This window comes from Polyodon spathula, chromosome 1 (genome assembly GCF_017654505.1).
Source record: "Polyodon spathula isolate WHYD16114869_AA chromosome 1, ASM1765450v1, whole genome shotgun sequence".
Classification (NCBI taxonomy): domain Eukaryota; kingdom Metazoa; phylum Chordata; class Actinopteri; order Acipenseriformes; family Polyodontidae; genus Polyodon; species Polyodon spathula.
Window position 1 is genome coordinate 86950072 of NC_054534.1, and position 18744 is coordinate 86968815.

At 35.3% G+C, this 18744-nt stretch overlaps 1 pseudogene; it reads left to right on the forward strand.

Moving 5' to 3' along the window:
* The window catches only part of LOC121325818, a 48348-nt pseudogene extending 35682 nt beyond the window's left edge, over window positions 1-12666 (forward strand).
* Window positions 12667-18744: the final 6078 nt, after the last annotated feature.

Below are 18744 nucleotides of genomic sequence, written 5' to 3' on the forward strand. Positions count from 1 at the left end.
TTGATAGCTACTTGAAGTAAATAAGCAATGGGATGAGCACTTTAAAATCACAAAGCAGCGATATGAACAGAAGGTAAATGACTGTTGATCTTATTTAGTCTTTTAGTTCTGGACATTTTTTACCAGAAGGAGTGGAACTATTTTCAGCAGGGTAAATCTTTAAATTGATTTGCCCCAATGCCAAAATGTATAGACATACGTGCACTACAAGTATATAACATTTTGAATCCGCTTTTAATATTCAGATTTCAGAGACAAAACATAAATTGACTGATTGTCAAAAACATATCGCTGACCTAGAAGTGGAACGAGACCAGAAGCAGAGAGATTTTGACAAGAAGCTCATCCTCGCCAAAGAAATGATAGAAAAAAAGCAGGTTTGGTTTCTTTCTTGTCATGTTTTATGTGTAGTTGTTAATGACAAATATGACTGTAATACACATTAGGCTTTTTGGTGCAATGTTACATTTTGACACTAAAATACCATTGGTGATTGTTTGCTACTGCATATTCTCCCCCTGTTACTTCTGTAGTTACTGCTGCAGTATCAGCAGCTGTTTTTGAAAGTTGTATGTTGTACTGTAGCTGTAAAAACCAAAACTAATGTCTAAACAAAGCCCCTTCTACTTGCAATTAGTGTATACTCATAGCATTTTAAAGAAAACAACTATTAAGTCAGATGTTTTCACAACAGGTCATCCATAACTACATTTTTTAAATATGTCAACTATTTTTCTAAATTATGGATCGTCTTTTATCGGTGTTGCCACGTGTACTAATTAAAAAAATAAAAAAATAAATAAAAAATTAAGTATTGTTAGACAAAGCTATAGGACATGTTCATTTTGGATGCTGACTAATTATTGTATGTGCAAATACTCATAGCACTTCTTGATTGATTTACAATACATTTACAACATTGGTTTTGGTTTTGTGAATTAAAACAATTCCCAATTGTCAATTTTTATTTTTCCTCGTTGTTATGAATGGGATGTTTAGGTCATTGCTGCACTTAACACAGAGAGTAGCTGCACATAACAGAGATTAAAATATTATAAGAAATAATCTGTCAAGTGGCACCAGGCTGTTACATCTGCCTTTCCAAGGTAGACTATAGGCTGTAATCTATTGGTCAAAAGTTATATACCGGTATCCTTTTTATATCTTTATATCAGAAGCAATATCTGGCAAGACATAAACTAAAGCAATACAGAAACTAGGTGTTAATTGGTTCTGCCTTGTTATTAACAGGAAGAAAAGGAAATAATCTATAATGTCTTACAAGAAGTTAAAAGACAGAACCGATGTCTAAAGGAGCAAAATGCCTCCCTAACAAGAAAGAAGGAACACCATGAATGTGAAATTGGACGACTAAACAAGGTAGCGGAAATACATAAAAAGGCCCACACAACCTTAATATGTCCATTAAGAGACAATCTGTCCATACACGCTACAGATATGGCTTGGGTGGATTGGATTGGAGCTGCCAGTTTTCATGTATTTTGGAAATGTTCCACCAGCATGTATGATCTGCTTCCAGGATTCTGTATTGTATTAAATGTACTTATATACAGTACAGAGGGTGGAAACATTTTTGGAAATGCCGGTTTTATGTTGAGCACAATTGTAACTTGTAACATAAAGGCTAAATAGCCATGTCAGCTAAGCACAAAAATGGTCATACTTGCAGAGCATTACGGTACAAAGATTGTTACAAAAAAGGGAAGGCAATCAGCCATGGTCAGGATGTTCCCTTTTTGCCATCAAATGGCAGTGTTTTTGTGTGGCAGTTGCCCAAGACCGCTTACACCCCTGAGTGTGTGGTACCAGTGTCAAGGAAGTTGAAAGTTCTGTACTTCTCAGGGATTCATTTTGCTGGAGTGGGCAGTGTCCCAGCATTCCTCTGAAGGGCAGGGTAACAGAAAAACACTGTACCAGGAAATTGTGGCTGACCAGGTCCATCCATACACCAGTACTATCCTTGCCAGAGATGAACAGTCAGCTCCAGGCAGTGTTCTAATATCACACATGTTGCTGACTGGTTTGAAGAGGGAGACTTTCTTCATTTCCCCTGACCTGCTCAGTCATATATTCCTCATAGAAATTTACAGTGTTGTATGGGAAGTGTTTTTGTCCAGCCTTTTGAATTACGCATTTATTATTATTATTATTATTGTTATTATTATTATTATTATTATTATTATTATTATTATTAATTTCTTAGCAGACACCCTTATCCAAGGTGATTTACAGTTGTTACAAAATATCACAGTACAAATATCACATTATATGTATATCCCTATGTGGGGAGTTGTAGTATGGCTTTGTGGTACAATATTATTAACTACTTTGACTTTTAATTCCAAACCATTCTATGAATGCAAGCTGTTCAATAAATGCCCTTGAATCTAGAATACTGGCTTTAGCATAAGCTTTACTCTTGTGAATTAGAGATCATAGGGCCTCATTTATGAAAGGACACTAAACATTATGGTGCACCATAACTGCAATTAGTGTGCATGTTTATGATTTCCATATTTACTGTTGCAATTTTATTAATTATGGTGTGAAATCATAGGCAAATTATGGCACATACTGATTTTATTGTGTCACACCATGGTAATCAGATTTATATGGTAATGCATGATTATGTATTGATATGGACTTATTCACTCTGTATTTACTAAAGGGTTATAGTCGTAGTGTGTGCCTTAAAGTGAGCGATAATTAGTTTGGTTGGAAACCAGGCTTTACCCACTGATAGGCGCGCCATTTACCTGTTCGTCTGAGCTGGAATCTATCTGGCATCATGGAGGTGTTACTTGCATTAAAGTTTTCATATAGAGCAGTGAAAATTACCTGTAAATAAGTTATATTAATCGTGAATAAACATGCATTAATGGTATCATTTTTTTATTTTATTTTGTAGTTACATTGGTACAAATAATAGAGTGATTTAATAAACAACTGGATGAAACAAGGTATTATAATTTCAAAAACCTCCACTAGAATTTCTAACTCCTCTGTGTGCAGTTTTAGTTTGCGTTGCCTCTGCCTATCCCCTGCTGAGTGCTGTATCTGTTGATCGCTGATTTTCGGTCAGTGTAAGCCACCTCCACCTTTCACAATCAGCCACTGACCAAAATATGTACCTGGAGTCCTAGGGCTTTTGATATGACAGTGACAACTAGTCAGCATAACCACATTAAGCAGTAAACAGTTTTTTTTTCCCCCCAACGACAATATACTTAAGCTGGTAAACCACAAATGCTTCCTGAGGAAATACTGTGCTGCTAGAATAGATTCGTAACACCTTTAAAAAAGAATCTGAAATAACAGCCTGAAGTAAAGAAGGACAGATGAGAATGCTGTATAAAAAACAGGCACCATTGTCATTTAATTTCCAATCGTAAAAATATACCTTCCCTTGATGTAGAATATGGTGCTTTTTTAAAAAAAAATTTTAACCAACGTTAAAATAAGTGAAAGGCATTGACTGCTGAGCTAAAAATAAAGGGGGTTAGAAAGAGCCACAGATAATTCTGAAACGTAAACAGGAAGTGCTGTTTTACTTACATGTGCTGTTCAGACGGTAAAAACTGAAAACTGGTCTTATCTAGGGGCTTTGGAAGATCATACACAGTTGTGACTGTTAAGTAGGCTAGAAGTTAGTTGGCAACTAGGGGGAGACTACTTTATCTTTATTAGATAGAGATTTATAGTAATGGATTAAGCAGGTTCAGGATGGTTGGGTAAAAGAAAATCAATGCCAGGTTTTAAAGGTGTTGTAAAAGTGTACCACTAACAAGCCTTCATCAGAGATGTTATTTTTAAATCTTGGCATGGATTCTGTTTGCTCCACTGCTGTAATCTCTAAGGAGTTTTAAGATAAATGCTGGGCAATTTAGAGGATTAGGTTGTGCCCCATCCCTTATTCGTTCATTGTGTGTCTGCAAAATGCTGTCACTCAAAATAGTGTCGACTGTTCTATTCAATTACTATTTCTCTTCCATAACCTTGTAAATGGCATGTTACTCCTATTTATCATCAAAAATGATATTTTAAGATGTGGGTTGATACAGGATCTCCGAGAGAATGGCAGGCAAAAAGCTGTTGACATCCTCGCATTCCAGTGCAATCTCTTCAAAAGAAAACTGAGGGGCTAATGATCGGGGATTACACATTGAAGGCACTCTGTTTAGTATGCCTAACACAACACTGCAAAATCTGGACCCATTACATTTCATGTGCTTGACAAACTAATCCTGAAATAGAATATCTAAGTGTCTATGCGTACTGGTTGCTCACTATAAGTGTCTTCCGATGCATACAAAAAACCTTTAGAAAACTGTGAGGACCTACATTTGGTCTAAAATGTATTTTGTAAGGGAACATATGATAATACTATTGTTTGTTATATTATTTACCCCACGGTTTCAGATTCTAAACAAAATATATATATATTTATATATATATATAATTATATATTAATATATAATATCATTATATATATATATAAAACACACACCATACATAATATGTACATACACACACACCAACATTTGCTCCTTTCCGTGGAAGTGTAGACATGTATCTTAATGATGTGAACACAATAAGGACATGGGAGTTAGAATGTCTGTCTATAGTTGTAAAATAAGGGGCCTATATACCCCAAAACCACTTAAAAGCTACATGTGGAGCCACTTTATGGACAGTCAAAAGTGGACAGCTAATAATTAAGTGTCACAGCACCTTGTTTGTTATTATTTTTTAACGACAGGCCCTCTCAGAAGCCCTTAAAGCGTCAATTAGAAATGCTGGCAGAGAAGAGATGGTGACACAGATTGAAGTCCTTCAGCAGCAGGTACAGAAATATTACAAAGATAACCCTTATTTAGGGATACCCATAGGCTGTGGTTAATAACGTGACTAGCAGATAAATGCAGTGATGACCACATAGGAAAATCAGCAATGACATTTTTGACAAGCTCACTTAGCTGACCTTTATGGTTATGCTTTTATACCACAAGTAGTAAAATGTAGTTTAATATAGATACTGTACTAGAAACTGATGGTTAACCTTTCTGCTTGGACTGTGATTGTTAGAGCAGGCTTTCATGAGAAATCAGACAGTCTAATGTTCTAGCTTGTTTGCTTGTGCTAAAGAAGCTGTGGGTTAGAGTTCATATTTAAATTCTTCTATTGAGCAGAAAACAGCAGATGGTTAGTAGCAACTTTAATCTGATAGCATGATAGTTCATTTTCATATATGCGAGAACCCACAGTCAAGCTAAATGGTTCAAAATGAATTATTATTTAATGTATACATACTATTTGTCATTTATATCCTTTAGAAACATAAGAACATAAGAACATAAGAAAGTTTACAAACGAGAGGAGGCCATTCGGCCCATCTTGCTCGTTTGGTTGTTAGTAGCTTATTGATCCCAAAATCTCATCAAGCAGCTTCTTGAAGGATCCCAGGGTGTCAGCTTCAACAACATTACTGGGGAGTTGATTCCAGACCCTCACAATTCTCTGTGTAAAAAAGTGCCTCCTATTTTCTGTTCTGAATGCCCCTTTGTCTAAACTCCATTTGTGACCCCTGGTCCTTGTTTCTTTTTTCAGGCTGAAAAAGTCCCTTGGGTCGACACTGTCAATACCTTTTAGAATTTTGAATGCTTGAATTAGGTCGCCACGTAGTCTTCTTTGTTCAAGACTGAACAGATTCAATTCTTTTAGCCTGTCTGCATATGACATGCCTTTTAAGCCTGGAATAATTCTGGTCGCTCTTCTTTGCACTCTTTCTAGAGCAGCAATATATTTTTTATAGTGAGGTGACCAGAACTGCACACAATATTCAAGATGAGGTCTTACTAGTGCATTGTGCAGTTTTAACATTACTTCCCTTTATTTAAATTCAACATTTTTCACAATGTATCCGAGCATCTTGTTAGCCTTTTTTATAGCTTCCCCACATTGTCTAGATGAAGACATTTCTGAGTCAACAAAAACTCCTAGGTCTTTTTCATAGATTCCTTCTCCAATTTCAGTATCTCCCATATGATATTTATAATGTACATTTTTATTTCCTGCGTGCAGTACCTTACACTTTTCTCTATTAAATGTCATTTGCCATGTGTCTGCCCAGTTCTGAATCTTGTCTAGATCATTTTGAATGACCTTTGCTGCTGCAACAGTGTTTGCCACTCCTCCTACTTTTGTGTCGTCTGCAAATTTAACAAGTTTGCTTACTATACCAGAATCTAAATCATTAATGTAGATTAGGAATAGCAGAGGACCTAATACTGATCCCTGTGGTACACCGCTGGTTACCACACTCCATTCTGAGGTTTTTCCTCTAATCAGTACTTTCTGTTTTCTACATGTTAACCACTCCCTAATCCATGTACATGTGTTTCCTTGAATCCCAACTGCGTTCAGTTTGAGAATTAATCTTTTGTGCGGGACTTTGTCAAAAGCTTTCTGGAAATCTAAATAAACCATGTCATATGCTTTGCAATTATCCATTATCGATGTTGCATCCTCAAAAAAATCAAGCAAGTTAGTTAGACACGATCTCCCTTTCCTAAAACCATGTTGACTGTCTCCCAGGACCCTGTTACCATATAGGTAATTTTCCATTTTGGATCTTATTATAGTTTCCATAAGTTTGCATATAATAGAAGTCAGGCTTACTGGTCTGTAGTTACCTGGTTCAGTTTTGTTTCCCTTTTTGTGGATCGGTATTACGTTTGCAATTTTCCAGTCTGTCGGTACCACCCCTGTGTCAAGAGACTGCTGCATGATCTTGGTTAGCGGTTTGTAAATTACTTCTTTCATTTCTTTGAGTACTACTGGGAGGATCTCATCCGGCCCAGGGGATTTGTTTATTTTAAGAGCTCCTAGTCCCTTTAACACTTCTGCCTCAGTTATGCTAAAGTTATTTAAAACTGGATAGGAACTGGATGACATGTGGGGCATGTTGTCAGTATCTTCCTTTGTAAAAACTTGTGAAAAGTAATCATTTAATATATTTGCTATTTTTTTTTCTTCATCTACGATTTTGCCATTTGTATCTCTTAAACATTTAATCTCCTCTTTGAATGTTCTCTTGCTGTTGTAATATTGGAAAAACATTTTGGAATTGGTTTTAGCTCCCTTAGCAATGTTCATTTCTATTTCTCTCTTGGCCTTTCTAACTTCCTTTTTGACTTGCGTTTGCAGTTCTGTGTACTCTTTCTGCGTACTTTCTTTTTGGTCCTTTTTTAATGCTCTGTAAAGTGCCTTTTTTCGCTGAATATTTTTTTTAATTGATCTATTAAACCATTTTGGCAATTTAGTTTTACATTTAGATTTGTCTACTTTAGGGATGTAATTGTTTTGCGCCTCTAGTACTACATTTTTGAAGAACAACCATCCTTCTTCTGTGGGTGTTTTCTCTATTTTACTCCAATCTACTTCTGTTAGTCTCTGTTTCATACCTTCATAGTTTGCTTTTCTAAAATTGTAAACCTTAGCTTTAGTCATTACTTTTGGGGTTTTAAAAAACACTTCAAATGAGACCATGTTGTGGTCTGAGTTTGCCAGTGGTTCTCTGACCTCTGTTTTAGTTATTCTATCTTCGTTATTTGAAAAGACTAAATCAAGGCATGCCTCCCCTCTAGTCGGTGCCTTGACAAATTGTGTTAGGAAGCAGTCATTTGTCATTTCCACCATTTCTATTTCATCCTTCGCGCTACCCACCGGGTTTTCCCATTTTATGTGGGGGAAGTTGAAATCCCCCATTAGTATGGCTTCTCCTTTGCTACACACATTTCTAATGTCATTGTATAACAGATTATTGTGCTCACCGTCTGAATCTGGCGGTCTATGGCATGCTCCTATTATTATGCCCTTTGAATTTTTGTCCGTTATTCTGACCCATATTGATTTGGTTTTATTTTCTTTGTCCAGGTTTAACACCTGGGTTTCAAGACTGTTTCTTATGTATAGCGCTACCCCTCCTCCTGTTCTGTCCTGCCTGTCTTTCCTATACAGTGTATACCCACAAATATTATATTCGTCCCCATCACTCTCAGACAACCATGTTTCTGTAACACCTATCACATCATAGTTACCTGTTAGTGCAGTAGCTTCAAGTTCTAGAATTTTGTTTCTGATACTTCTAGCATTTAGATAAATACATTTAATGGTTGTCTTACCTGAGTTGTTGTTCTTGTTTTGATGTGGTCTCCCTTCTGTTTTTTTGTTGATTTCTCCCCAAACCCACCTGCAAGATATAGAAACAATAGACACTCGTGTGAAAATGTTTGACCACTTTGTGCTTTAATTAGGCATCTTAACAACTTCTAAAAGGTTTAATGTATTTTACCATTTGTGGCTGTGTTCCTGTCCTCATACGATTTTAAATGAATTGCATGTGTGGCCTATTAAAGTCATCCATTAAATTAGACAATCACTAATTTGCCTATTTTGACAATTTTCAGTCGCAGTGGTTTGATATCTTGCACAACAAATCAAAACAACAGAAGCGATGGGGAGTTCTAATAAATGTGCGCAAGACTGTATGACTCTTAAACCTTGATTACATTTTATTTGCTTTGCCTGCGTTGTTTCAAAGGTGCAGATCTATGAGGAAGACTTCAAAAAGGAGAGGTGCGATAGGGAACGGCTTAATGAAAAGAATGAAGAACTGCAGTCTGAGCTAAACTTGCTGAAATCTCAGGTACTGTATTTCACTTACCAGTCCTTTTGATTTGAGGTATTTGGAATCTTTTATGGCTCGTGCCTTATTTATGACACTGCATGTGAACTGTGAACTGTCTTTTTTTCTGTGATATTACATGTTATGTGAGGTCAGCACCTGGAATTAAACTATTGAATAGCTATGCTGTAAATTGTCCAAACTCTCTGCAATATTATGTTACCAGACCAAAGACTCGTAACAGTGATGTCCCCAAAAATCTTCCATTACCTGTTTTTACAGTTGCTCAGCACTTCGGAATTTGTTTCGCACACTTTATAGACATTTATATAGACACAGATATATCTATCCCTGATACTAATTTTGCTAAGTGTCTGTTTTCCCATCATGCATCATGTTTGCTCTTCTATAGCCTGCACCCACTAACATAGTAGAGCCTTGACTTGGTTTTCTATTCAGTTACTATCGTTTTAATGAAAAGTCTGGACTTGGCTTTATACCTGAACTTGTCTGAGCAAATGCTGATTGTGCTTTGACTTAAAGACATTGTCAAGTTTGGCCTAATTTTCTCCTTTACTTTAATGAGCAAACTTTTTTTTCCCCTTCATTATATACCATCACACCTTGCCCCAGTACAGTACATGCATTCATATAGCACCCAAATGGTGAAGAGCCTTAAGTATTTCCATGGATGCAAGGAACTGCTTCTTGTTTAATTGTTTGTTTGAAAAACATGCCAAAATAACACAGTCCAGCTGCATCATAAGCTGACCACCAGTGCAGTGTTGATCCTTAATGCTCTGAGAAGTTTTTATTAGGCAATAGTAAGTATTAATTAAAAATTAGTCGTCTTTTTAAAAAAAAAAAAAAAAAACTTAAAATCTTTCTCTTTCAACGTGTTACAAAATACAAAGAAAATGATTATTAATTGTTGTTTTCTTATTGTAAATCTTCTCCTGTGCACAACAAAATTATTCTTTCCTCCTTCCCACATTGCTCTTTAAGCCACAATGTTTTGTATGCTTAATTATCTTTTCTCAAATTTTACAATTACTACCATTATGGAATCCATTTTAACACTGACAGCAGGTTCAGTTCTGTTCATGTTCACACTAGGAATAGGTATTCTTGTCATGTAAACCTGTATTGAATTAGTAGTCCTTTTCTGAATGCTGGACTTTGCCGGCACCTTGATCTTGCTTGGTTTACGTCTGGCTCTTCCTGTGTTATTAGAGCAGTTAGCATAGTATTCAGCATTCCACTCTGTGTGAACAGGATATTCAGAACACAGCATTGTGTAGAAAACTTGGGATTTTCACCTATAAAAATAATGGTAATGTAACACATTCTGTTTTTACAAAAGCCAAATACATTTGTATTTACCCACAGGTTAAACATTTGTACAAGAAAAAGGAGGTAATCGGGAACCAGGTGAAGCAGGAGGTATTGTAACAGAATATATATTTAATTGCTGTTCTAATCACTGTCCCAATAAACATTGTAGGCACTTGTCAGTACCTCTTTCTTAGAGCGCAACGCCTTGTTATTAAAAGGCAACTGATACATATATTATTACCTGCAAAGTAGTCATGAACTAAAACAAATGGATGTTAATGTTGTGAAAATGTGGAATTAATATAAACAGTCCAAGCTGTTATTAATTTTCACCCCTAAAAAAAAAAAAACATTGGGGAACTAGGAATAAAATATGAAAGTAGAAAGACCTGCCTCCAGACTGTGTAACCCCCACTAAAAGTAGATTTTTGAACAGTCACTTTTTATTAATTCAAGTGGATTAAGTTTGGACATTATATTGATCATAAAATATATTAGTCTCTAATAAGTGTAACGTAAGAACGACATACTGTTTTATAAATGAAAATGTTTTACCTTATACAGAAAGCAATAAATCTCATAATTCTGATCTACATTCAAGGGGTTATTTGAAAATACCTTCAACCAAGTCTCTTTAACAACATTTTAAACCATATCTAGTTTGCATTTGAAGGAAGATATGAATGCCTTATAAAAGCAATACATTCTATAAAAAAACACTACTAAAAATACTGTTTACTTCAGTACAGCATGATCAGCATTTACATAACCTACTCCATAGGCACAATATGTCAAATTAGTTAATTTTTAAACTCATTTTAAACTTAAAACCGACATTTTTTGATCATTTAAGTGAAGCGGTTTACTATTTAATATGCTTTATGTTACAAAATAATAAATTACGTTCAAAAAATATTTAATGAAAGCATTGCTTTTATAACTGGTTTCCAACCTTTGTTTTTCTGTCTCCACAGGCCGAAGAGTTTTCACAGCTAGCTGCCAGCCCACATTTCCCCCCACCTCGTTGCTGCTCACAATGGGTAGCATTACCTCACAGGGCCAAGGTCTGTAGATTGTTGCCTCACTACACAGAAACCACAAGTCCACGCATACACCAGGACAGACAGGAGGATCAGCGGCACTCAGTGAGTGGTTCTGTTGTATAGTCATCTTCTAATTGTTTCAGCATGGCTGGAGATGTCAATACCACAGCAAATTAAGCAGCTGCTAAAAGCCTAGGGGTTTTTTGTTTAGTCTGTAATGCTTCCTTCATCCCATGTAAAAGTTGACTATGGTGCATTTGCATTTCTACAGTGCTCCCTTGTTATTTTGGTTTTTGAATTACACAAAAGAAAACGTAAAATAGTGAATAAGTGAAGCGTCCTTACAGAGTAACGCACTGTAAATGTAGAAATCATCATGACCTTCATTGCATATTTCTATATTTTACCGCACTACCGAATGCTTTACTACCGCAGTAACCGTTTCTAAGGTTTTTTTTTTTTTAAATAGGCTTTCTCGTCTATTGAACTGTCCCCAGAAAGACTTATTAGTTCCCTCTGTATATATAATCGAGGCATTTTTTGTACATTGTGAGGCAGTTTAAAAAAAACAAAGCCTAATTCAGAAACCGTCTGCTAAATAACTACATTTCAAAGCCTGACAAAGGCATTTCCCTTCTAGGCACTTTTCTTGTTTCCAAATATTGATCTATAAACACTAAACCTGAGCTAATAATTTCATCTGCAGCAATCGAACACAGCTTAAATAATTTTCAAAACCATCCCCATTATCTGCATTACACACCATTACTATATGCACTCCAACTGTTAATCCAAAACATCAAAAGATTTATTGTATGGTGTGACATACTCTGAACTCAGTATGACATAGTGTTTTCATGTGTCTATTTTGTCTTATTCAGCCAAACTACCAGTGGTTTGTTTCCTCCTCTGACCATCTTCCTCCAGATGTTCAACACATCCCGCCTAACCACACGGCAAATGGTAAGACAACAGCACATTACCTTATTCATTTACATTTTTTGTTTGTATGAAGTGCCACAAGCTTTTTGGCTGAAATTTTGTATAGAAAAATAGATCCTTGATTTGAAATGTAAAACTCTGTTTTGTTAATCTCTATGGGGTCATTTAGAATTAAATAAAACAAGAACAAACACATTCTTTCCAGATGGGTTCATGGTTACTGTATAATCAAATTAAGGTGACAAACATGACAGTAATTCTTGACTAATACAGAACTGTGTAAATTTATTAGAACACCTCAAGATTTGTCATTCATATCCTTTATATACTGTACTGTACCTACCTGCATGAAAACCTCTGGGTGTGAGAATTTAAATTTCCGGTCAGTAATCAATGATATAGAAACAATAGCCACTCGTGTGTGATAGGCCACTTTGTGCTTTAATTAGGCATCTTAAACAACTCCTGCATTTTATCATGTGTGGCTATGTGTTCCTTTTCCATCAATTTTCCAAGATTTTTAGTTACAGTGGTTTGATTTCATATGCACAACAAATCAAAACTACAGAAGCAACGGGGTGTTCTAATAAATTTGCTCTTTTTTAATTTTTAGGAACAACAGAAAAGCTAAAGGTGTGATTTAGTTTGTAATGTTATTGTTAGTGTCAGAAATGGGTTAATTCAGTGGGGCTCCCAAGTGGCGCATCTGGTAAAGGCACTCCACATTGAGTGCAGGATGCGCCCCATAGCCTGGACATCACCAGTTCAAGTACAGGCTATTCCACAGCCAACTGTGGACGGGAGCTCCCAGGGGGCAGTGCACAATTGGCCAAGCGTTGCCCGTGGGGGGAGGGTTTAGGTTGGCCAGGATGTTGTCGGCCCACCGCACACCAGCAACCCCTGTAGTCTGGCCAGGCACCTGCGGGCTTGCCTGTAAGCTGCCCAGAGGTGCATTGTTCTCCAACGCTGTAGCTCCTGGGTGGCTGCATGGTGAGTCTGCAGTGTGAAAAAAAGCAGTTGGCTGATGGCACACGCTTCAGAGGACAGCATGTGTTCATCAGTGCAGGGGTGATAGCAGTGAGCTGAGCCTAAAAAAAATAATTAAACATATCAAATTGGGAGAAAATAATTAAAAAAAAATAATAATTGGCAACAGCTAAAAAATTTTTTTGTTTTTTAAATTTAAAAAATAAAGAAATGGGTTAATTCTAAGATTATTCAGCCCAATAATGCTAGAATTATCCATCATATATTTCAGAAAATATTACCATAGTTTTAACTTACTTCTACCCCAGTTCAGTTGCAAGTACTGTTTTCCTCAATAAAGTCACATTCTTTACATACATTTCCACACAAAAAAGTTACAGTTGACAAAATAACATTTTTGCGGGGTGGTGTGGGGTGTCATATTTTTACACATCATCAGATGATTTTGTTTCTGAGATTCCGTTTTAACCTGATGAAGGGACGACATGTGTCATTCCAACAGCTTGTTTACATTTTGTGACACTTAGTTGATCCCAGTAAACTGTCATCACATTATTGTGAAAAATAACTATTTCTTAAAGAGAAACTTGTTGTGGGTATAAAAGATCTCAGTAATGTTAACGAGTGCTTTCTTCTTCTTGTTTAGATTCACATCCTGGTGACTTTTTTTTAAAGCTCAGATGTTAAAGCACATCTATGACCTCTATGACTCTCAATCTCAAACATGTCTTATCTCTAAGTGCAACTGGTAAAAGTTGTATGCAAAGACAATCTAAGCAAGGAGAAGAATACATTACTTAAGATAGCTATGATATTGAGTACCCCTAGTAAGTAGCTTGTTAATATGAGTAGTGATGCTATAAATTCATAATGAAGTACACTGTCTCTGTGAAAGAAGGTCTGCATAGTAAATATATGTTTTTTTATGTTTTTCCAGGTACCCCAAAAAACGATAACGTATAAGAACATGCTGACTCATCAGTGTCTTATAGTAATTGTTTTCTGTGCAATACTGATTTATGTTAAATGTACATGTAAATAGCTGTGATATTAATATATATAAATTGCTATTTTTATAAATATAAACAAGTACATCGAAACATATATTCTGCTTGTATAATAAAAGACTGTAGATTATGCGGCGTTATTTTGTTCATAACTTAAAAGTACAAGGTAGGCCACAGAAAACAAAACATAATTTCCACAAATAAGATACAAAGGCAAGTATAAAGCACACATAAACTGTCTGATGGTTAGTTTGGAGCATAGTGGGTGTCCTATCCTATTATCTTTTAGGGCTGAGTTTACTATCTATGGTTCCAGACACTTAAAAAACAAACAAAAAAAAACTATTATTTTAGATTTACAATTGTAATCCTCCAAATTACAAAAAAAAGCATTTAAATTATCAGTCTAACCAATACAGATAAAAAAAACAAACTCCACTTAAAGCATAGACTAAAAACTGATCCACACTGTGGCTCTTTCAGTCCATTTCAAACCAGGGCCTCACTAACACATTGGTTCAATTAACCAGTTAAATGAGCAAGGCACTGGACAGCTCAATTCATTAAATAAGGACATGATTGAAACAAGGCACAAGTGAATACCCATGGCCTAATACATTTGCATTTGCTGTGGTTATTTAAGCTATCAATTTATATCTGAGTATTTTAAAGCCTACTACTTTTCATGTAGTAAACACTTTCACAGATACGTGAGCTGTTCCAAAGATAGCCGGCTTATAATGACTTGCCATGTTTACTCAAGGACTAGCAGAATGTTTGCAAATGCCTCAGAGAAATACCACCGATGGGGCTTTTGGCTACAGAGAAAAGTGATGATATTGAAGTGGTATTAAAGCAATGGTTTTGAAGTTTCTTATGGGCCCACTCCTGTCATAACCTTTGACCTTTTTGGTAATCTTTCTTGCAAGAATCAGTCCACAGATACTCAGCAGCACTTTTTTTTTATTTTCAAATGTTCTGCATTTTTCATCTGGTTTATCTTGCCAGCACTCACCTCCAACTGATCCACTAGACAGATAAGAGTCTTCCTGGGCCATCTTCAAAAAACAGACAGATCACACATCAACTGGATTTGTGAAACGTGTGGTTCTCCCCTGCTGTGGCAATGTTGAGCATATTATTAAAGTATTTGTACAAAAAAGGTTGAAAATGTGTGGGCATGGCAAGATTATCTGGCAGTTAGAAACACAACTTAATTGGGTTACAACGTTACAGTAATACATTCTTTGCTAAGAAACACTAGTTAATAATAAACAATATCACAGTAAAACATGTCTACAGTACTGAAAATATTTCCCTTTCACAAACCTGTTAAGGAAGTATGTAGAATGTAGTTTTTATGTCCCAACCCAGGGAACTTCATAACCCTGCACTAGGCATCACATGAACACACAATGACAGTGCTTTGACTTGCAGTATAGAATTTAAACTCACTGAGTTATTTACTAGGGTGTGAGAAGAATGTTAATTTACATGTATGCATTGCCTGTGACATTTGGAAAGAATTATACGGAAATGTACTCAGAGCTACTGATGGAAGTAAACCCTGGGAAAGCACTAGATATCTAGACTCTTTGAAGTCTGCTAGTGTCATACTGGAGTGCAGTAACTACTGTAGCTAGCTATGGTAAGGTAAAGAACAACTCCTTGCTGTCAGCTACTCCTAATCCTTCTCTTACGTTTAACACACATCAGAAATGGCTTATTTGTTTGGACTATATCTTTTGATATCGTAAGTGTCTGGAAACTGATAAGCTGTTAAACTCCCTCTGAAGGATGTGGATGTGTCTACAGCATCCCTGTGAGAGCAAAGCCTGAACACTGATAATCACAGCAAAGTAAATTTGCGAAATGTATTATTATATTATTATTATTATTATTATTATTATTATTATTATTATTATTATTACTGGTTAATTTATATATCAGAACATTATCAGCAGCTGAAGACTTGATTACAGCATAGTTGCATATTGAGAAGTTTTAGGAAACTGCAATACACAAAAGCCAACCTAATGAACAGTATAATGTAGTATAATGTAGGTGTTACAAAATTATTTGTTTTAGTGCATAGGCCATAAGGAATAATACTTCATTCTTGAAATAACAGACCACATTTTCATTCAACTGTAGGAGGACTGGCAGTTATTCTCAAATTAAAACATCAGTGAAAGTACGTCTCAAGTCTTGTATGTAAGTGACTTCACTGAAGTTTCATGTGTCAAGACATCAAACTGAATGATGTAATAAGAGCAACCTGCTAACTTTTAAAAGCACAGCCCATCAGAAACTTCAAACTTGTTTTCCTTCATTATTTTTTTAAAACAGAATTTACTCAGTCTTATAATGTCATTTGAAGCTTAGAATAAAATCTGCTAAACCAAACATTCAGAGACTACAAGAACATTTATGAATACTCAGCTTTGAACATTAACCCAGAAGGTTAGATATTCACTGTACTCTTGATCCCTTTGGTCATTAGAAAAGAAGTGATCACCCTACACCGGCAAAACCTGTCTCTTCCAATACACTTCTTTAGCTGGTCTTTCATTAAAACTATACCTTTCTCTTAAGATAACACAGATAAGGATGATAAAGCATTGTAAAATATGTGTAGTAAAACTTAGTAAATGCATAGTTTAAGCATGGTAAAAGCATAATAAACATATGAATTAGTGTGAATCTACTTTGGTATAAGTGTATTTTCAGATGGGGAAATGTTTTATACTGTGCAACCTGAAAGGAAGTACATGTTTTTAGAATAATTGAATGTAATCCACAATGTAACGTGAGATAAAGATGCTTTTTAGATTTGGACAGCTTCCATGTATGGAGTACAAGTGTAAAAATAAAGCACTAATATATTGAGTGTTTTTTAATGTAAATCGTGTAGTCTTTCCCAGAATTAACCAAAAAAAAAGTTCTGATTTAGCTTGTTGTTTGGCATGTTAATAAACTTTCAAAATGTTTTGAAATGTATACATTTTGTTGGTATTGTAGTATGCAGAGGAAGCAGAGAAGCGGAGACATTGGCTTGCAGAGTGTAAGGGTAACTGCAGCCAAACCAAATGCTTCAATGGTCAGGGGATCATTTAGCTTCAGATTTAGCTGGTAAAATAAATATTTTGTGAAAACCCAGATTTATTTTAAAGATTTAATTTCACAGATTTTGTCGTGGATTTATTTGTTAAAACTATTATAAATGTTGACTCGCCAAGTGTAAATAAAAAAAAAAAAAATAAATAAAAAAAATAATTAAATGTGCTGATTTATTTGTTAGAAAACCAGATTTAACGTGCTAGCTAAATGTTGACTCGCCAAGTTTTAAAAAAGATTTATAGACTGGTTTTAAATGTTTAAATTTACGATTCATGTTTTCAACATTTATAAATTATATCTGAAAGTACAATTTTCAGAACTCGTTAGAATGTGTTTCTTAACATGTATGTATTTAGCTAAATCTAGATTTTTTGTGGTTGAATCTAGGGAAAGATATTGGGATTTATGAAAAGTAAGGGGGGCAACATATAAAAAGTTTGAGCACCATTGGTCTAGAAAACCAGCTGAGAACGTTGCTGGATTTGATTGGTGCAGCTAACAGGAATGTTTCATTATTGAGTGACAATACAGTCACACAAGTCACCACTTTAATTGTGTTTAAGGCTGTCCCATCATCAGATGTTCTGTTATCCAAAATCCCTTCACTTGCAACTGTTCCTCACCTTGCCAATATCCAGTGCAGAAGCTGAGAGAAGCTTCTCAACCTACACAGTTTGGTTTTTTATCTATCTCTTATAAAAATGCAAAACATGTACAAGAATAAAAATACCTGTAACTTTGTATGTTTTAATTATGAAATGAGTACACATTACTGTGTTTGTGTACATTTAAGTTACCATTAGTGCTAAAAGTATTCACGATTTTGAAAGTTTTAGTAATTAAAGATATCTAGTAGACTACATATGTTATGGTGATCTTGCTGTTTGTAACTTGTTCAAGTGCTCATAAGTTATTATTAAAAACCGGAAATTAATGGTGAAAATTTGACTTAGCTAAAAGTTGGGGGTGGGGCGATTGTTCAAAGTGTGGTGTTGACTCGGCAGAATCCGGGTATAACACAATTATAATTCAGGCCTGGTTCAATTACTTAAATGTCGTTGTCTGGACTGTACTGCCTGTATCAGTTCCATAGAAAATGTAATTTGATTATCATTGTTATCAAACATGACATTATAGGTTAAATACAAGATTCATTAAATGCACTCAATGTCCACCATACAATTGCTAGTACTACTATCAACCTTCAGAGGATTATTATTATTATTATTATTATTATTATTATTATTATTATTATTATTATTACGCTAATAAATTTGAATTACAAATAATATTTAGCAGAACTATGCTGTCTTAAAAACCCTTACCGCACCAATAATAGGATGGTTTTGGATTCCATTTGTTAAGCAGCCCCTAGATGGAGCCCATGCATTAACATATTTTGGTAATTCCTTTACAAAAGTTTTTGGTAACAGGGTTTGCAGCTTGGTTATGAACAATTTGGTACACACAGGTAGGGGTTTTAGATACATGCATTCTTGTATATGTTTTTAATTTTTTAAGAGCTCTTTTCAAAAGTTAATCTGCTGTTTGCAAATATGTGAAATTTAGTGCTGATATCAGTTATTTTGCTTAGTGTTGATAT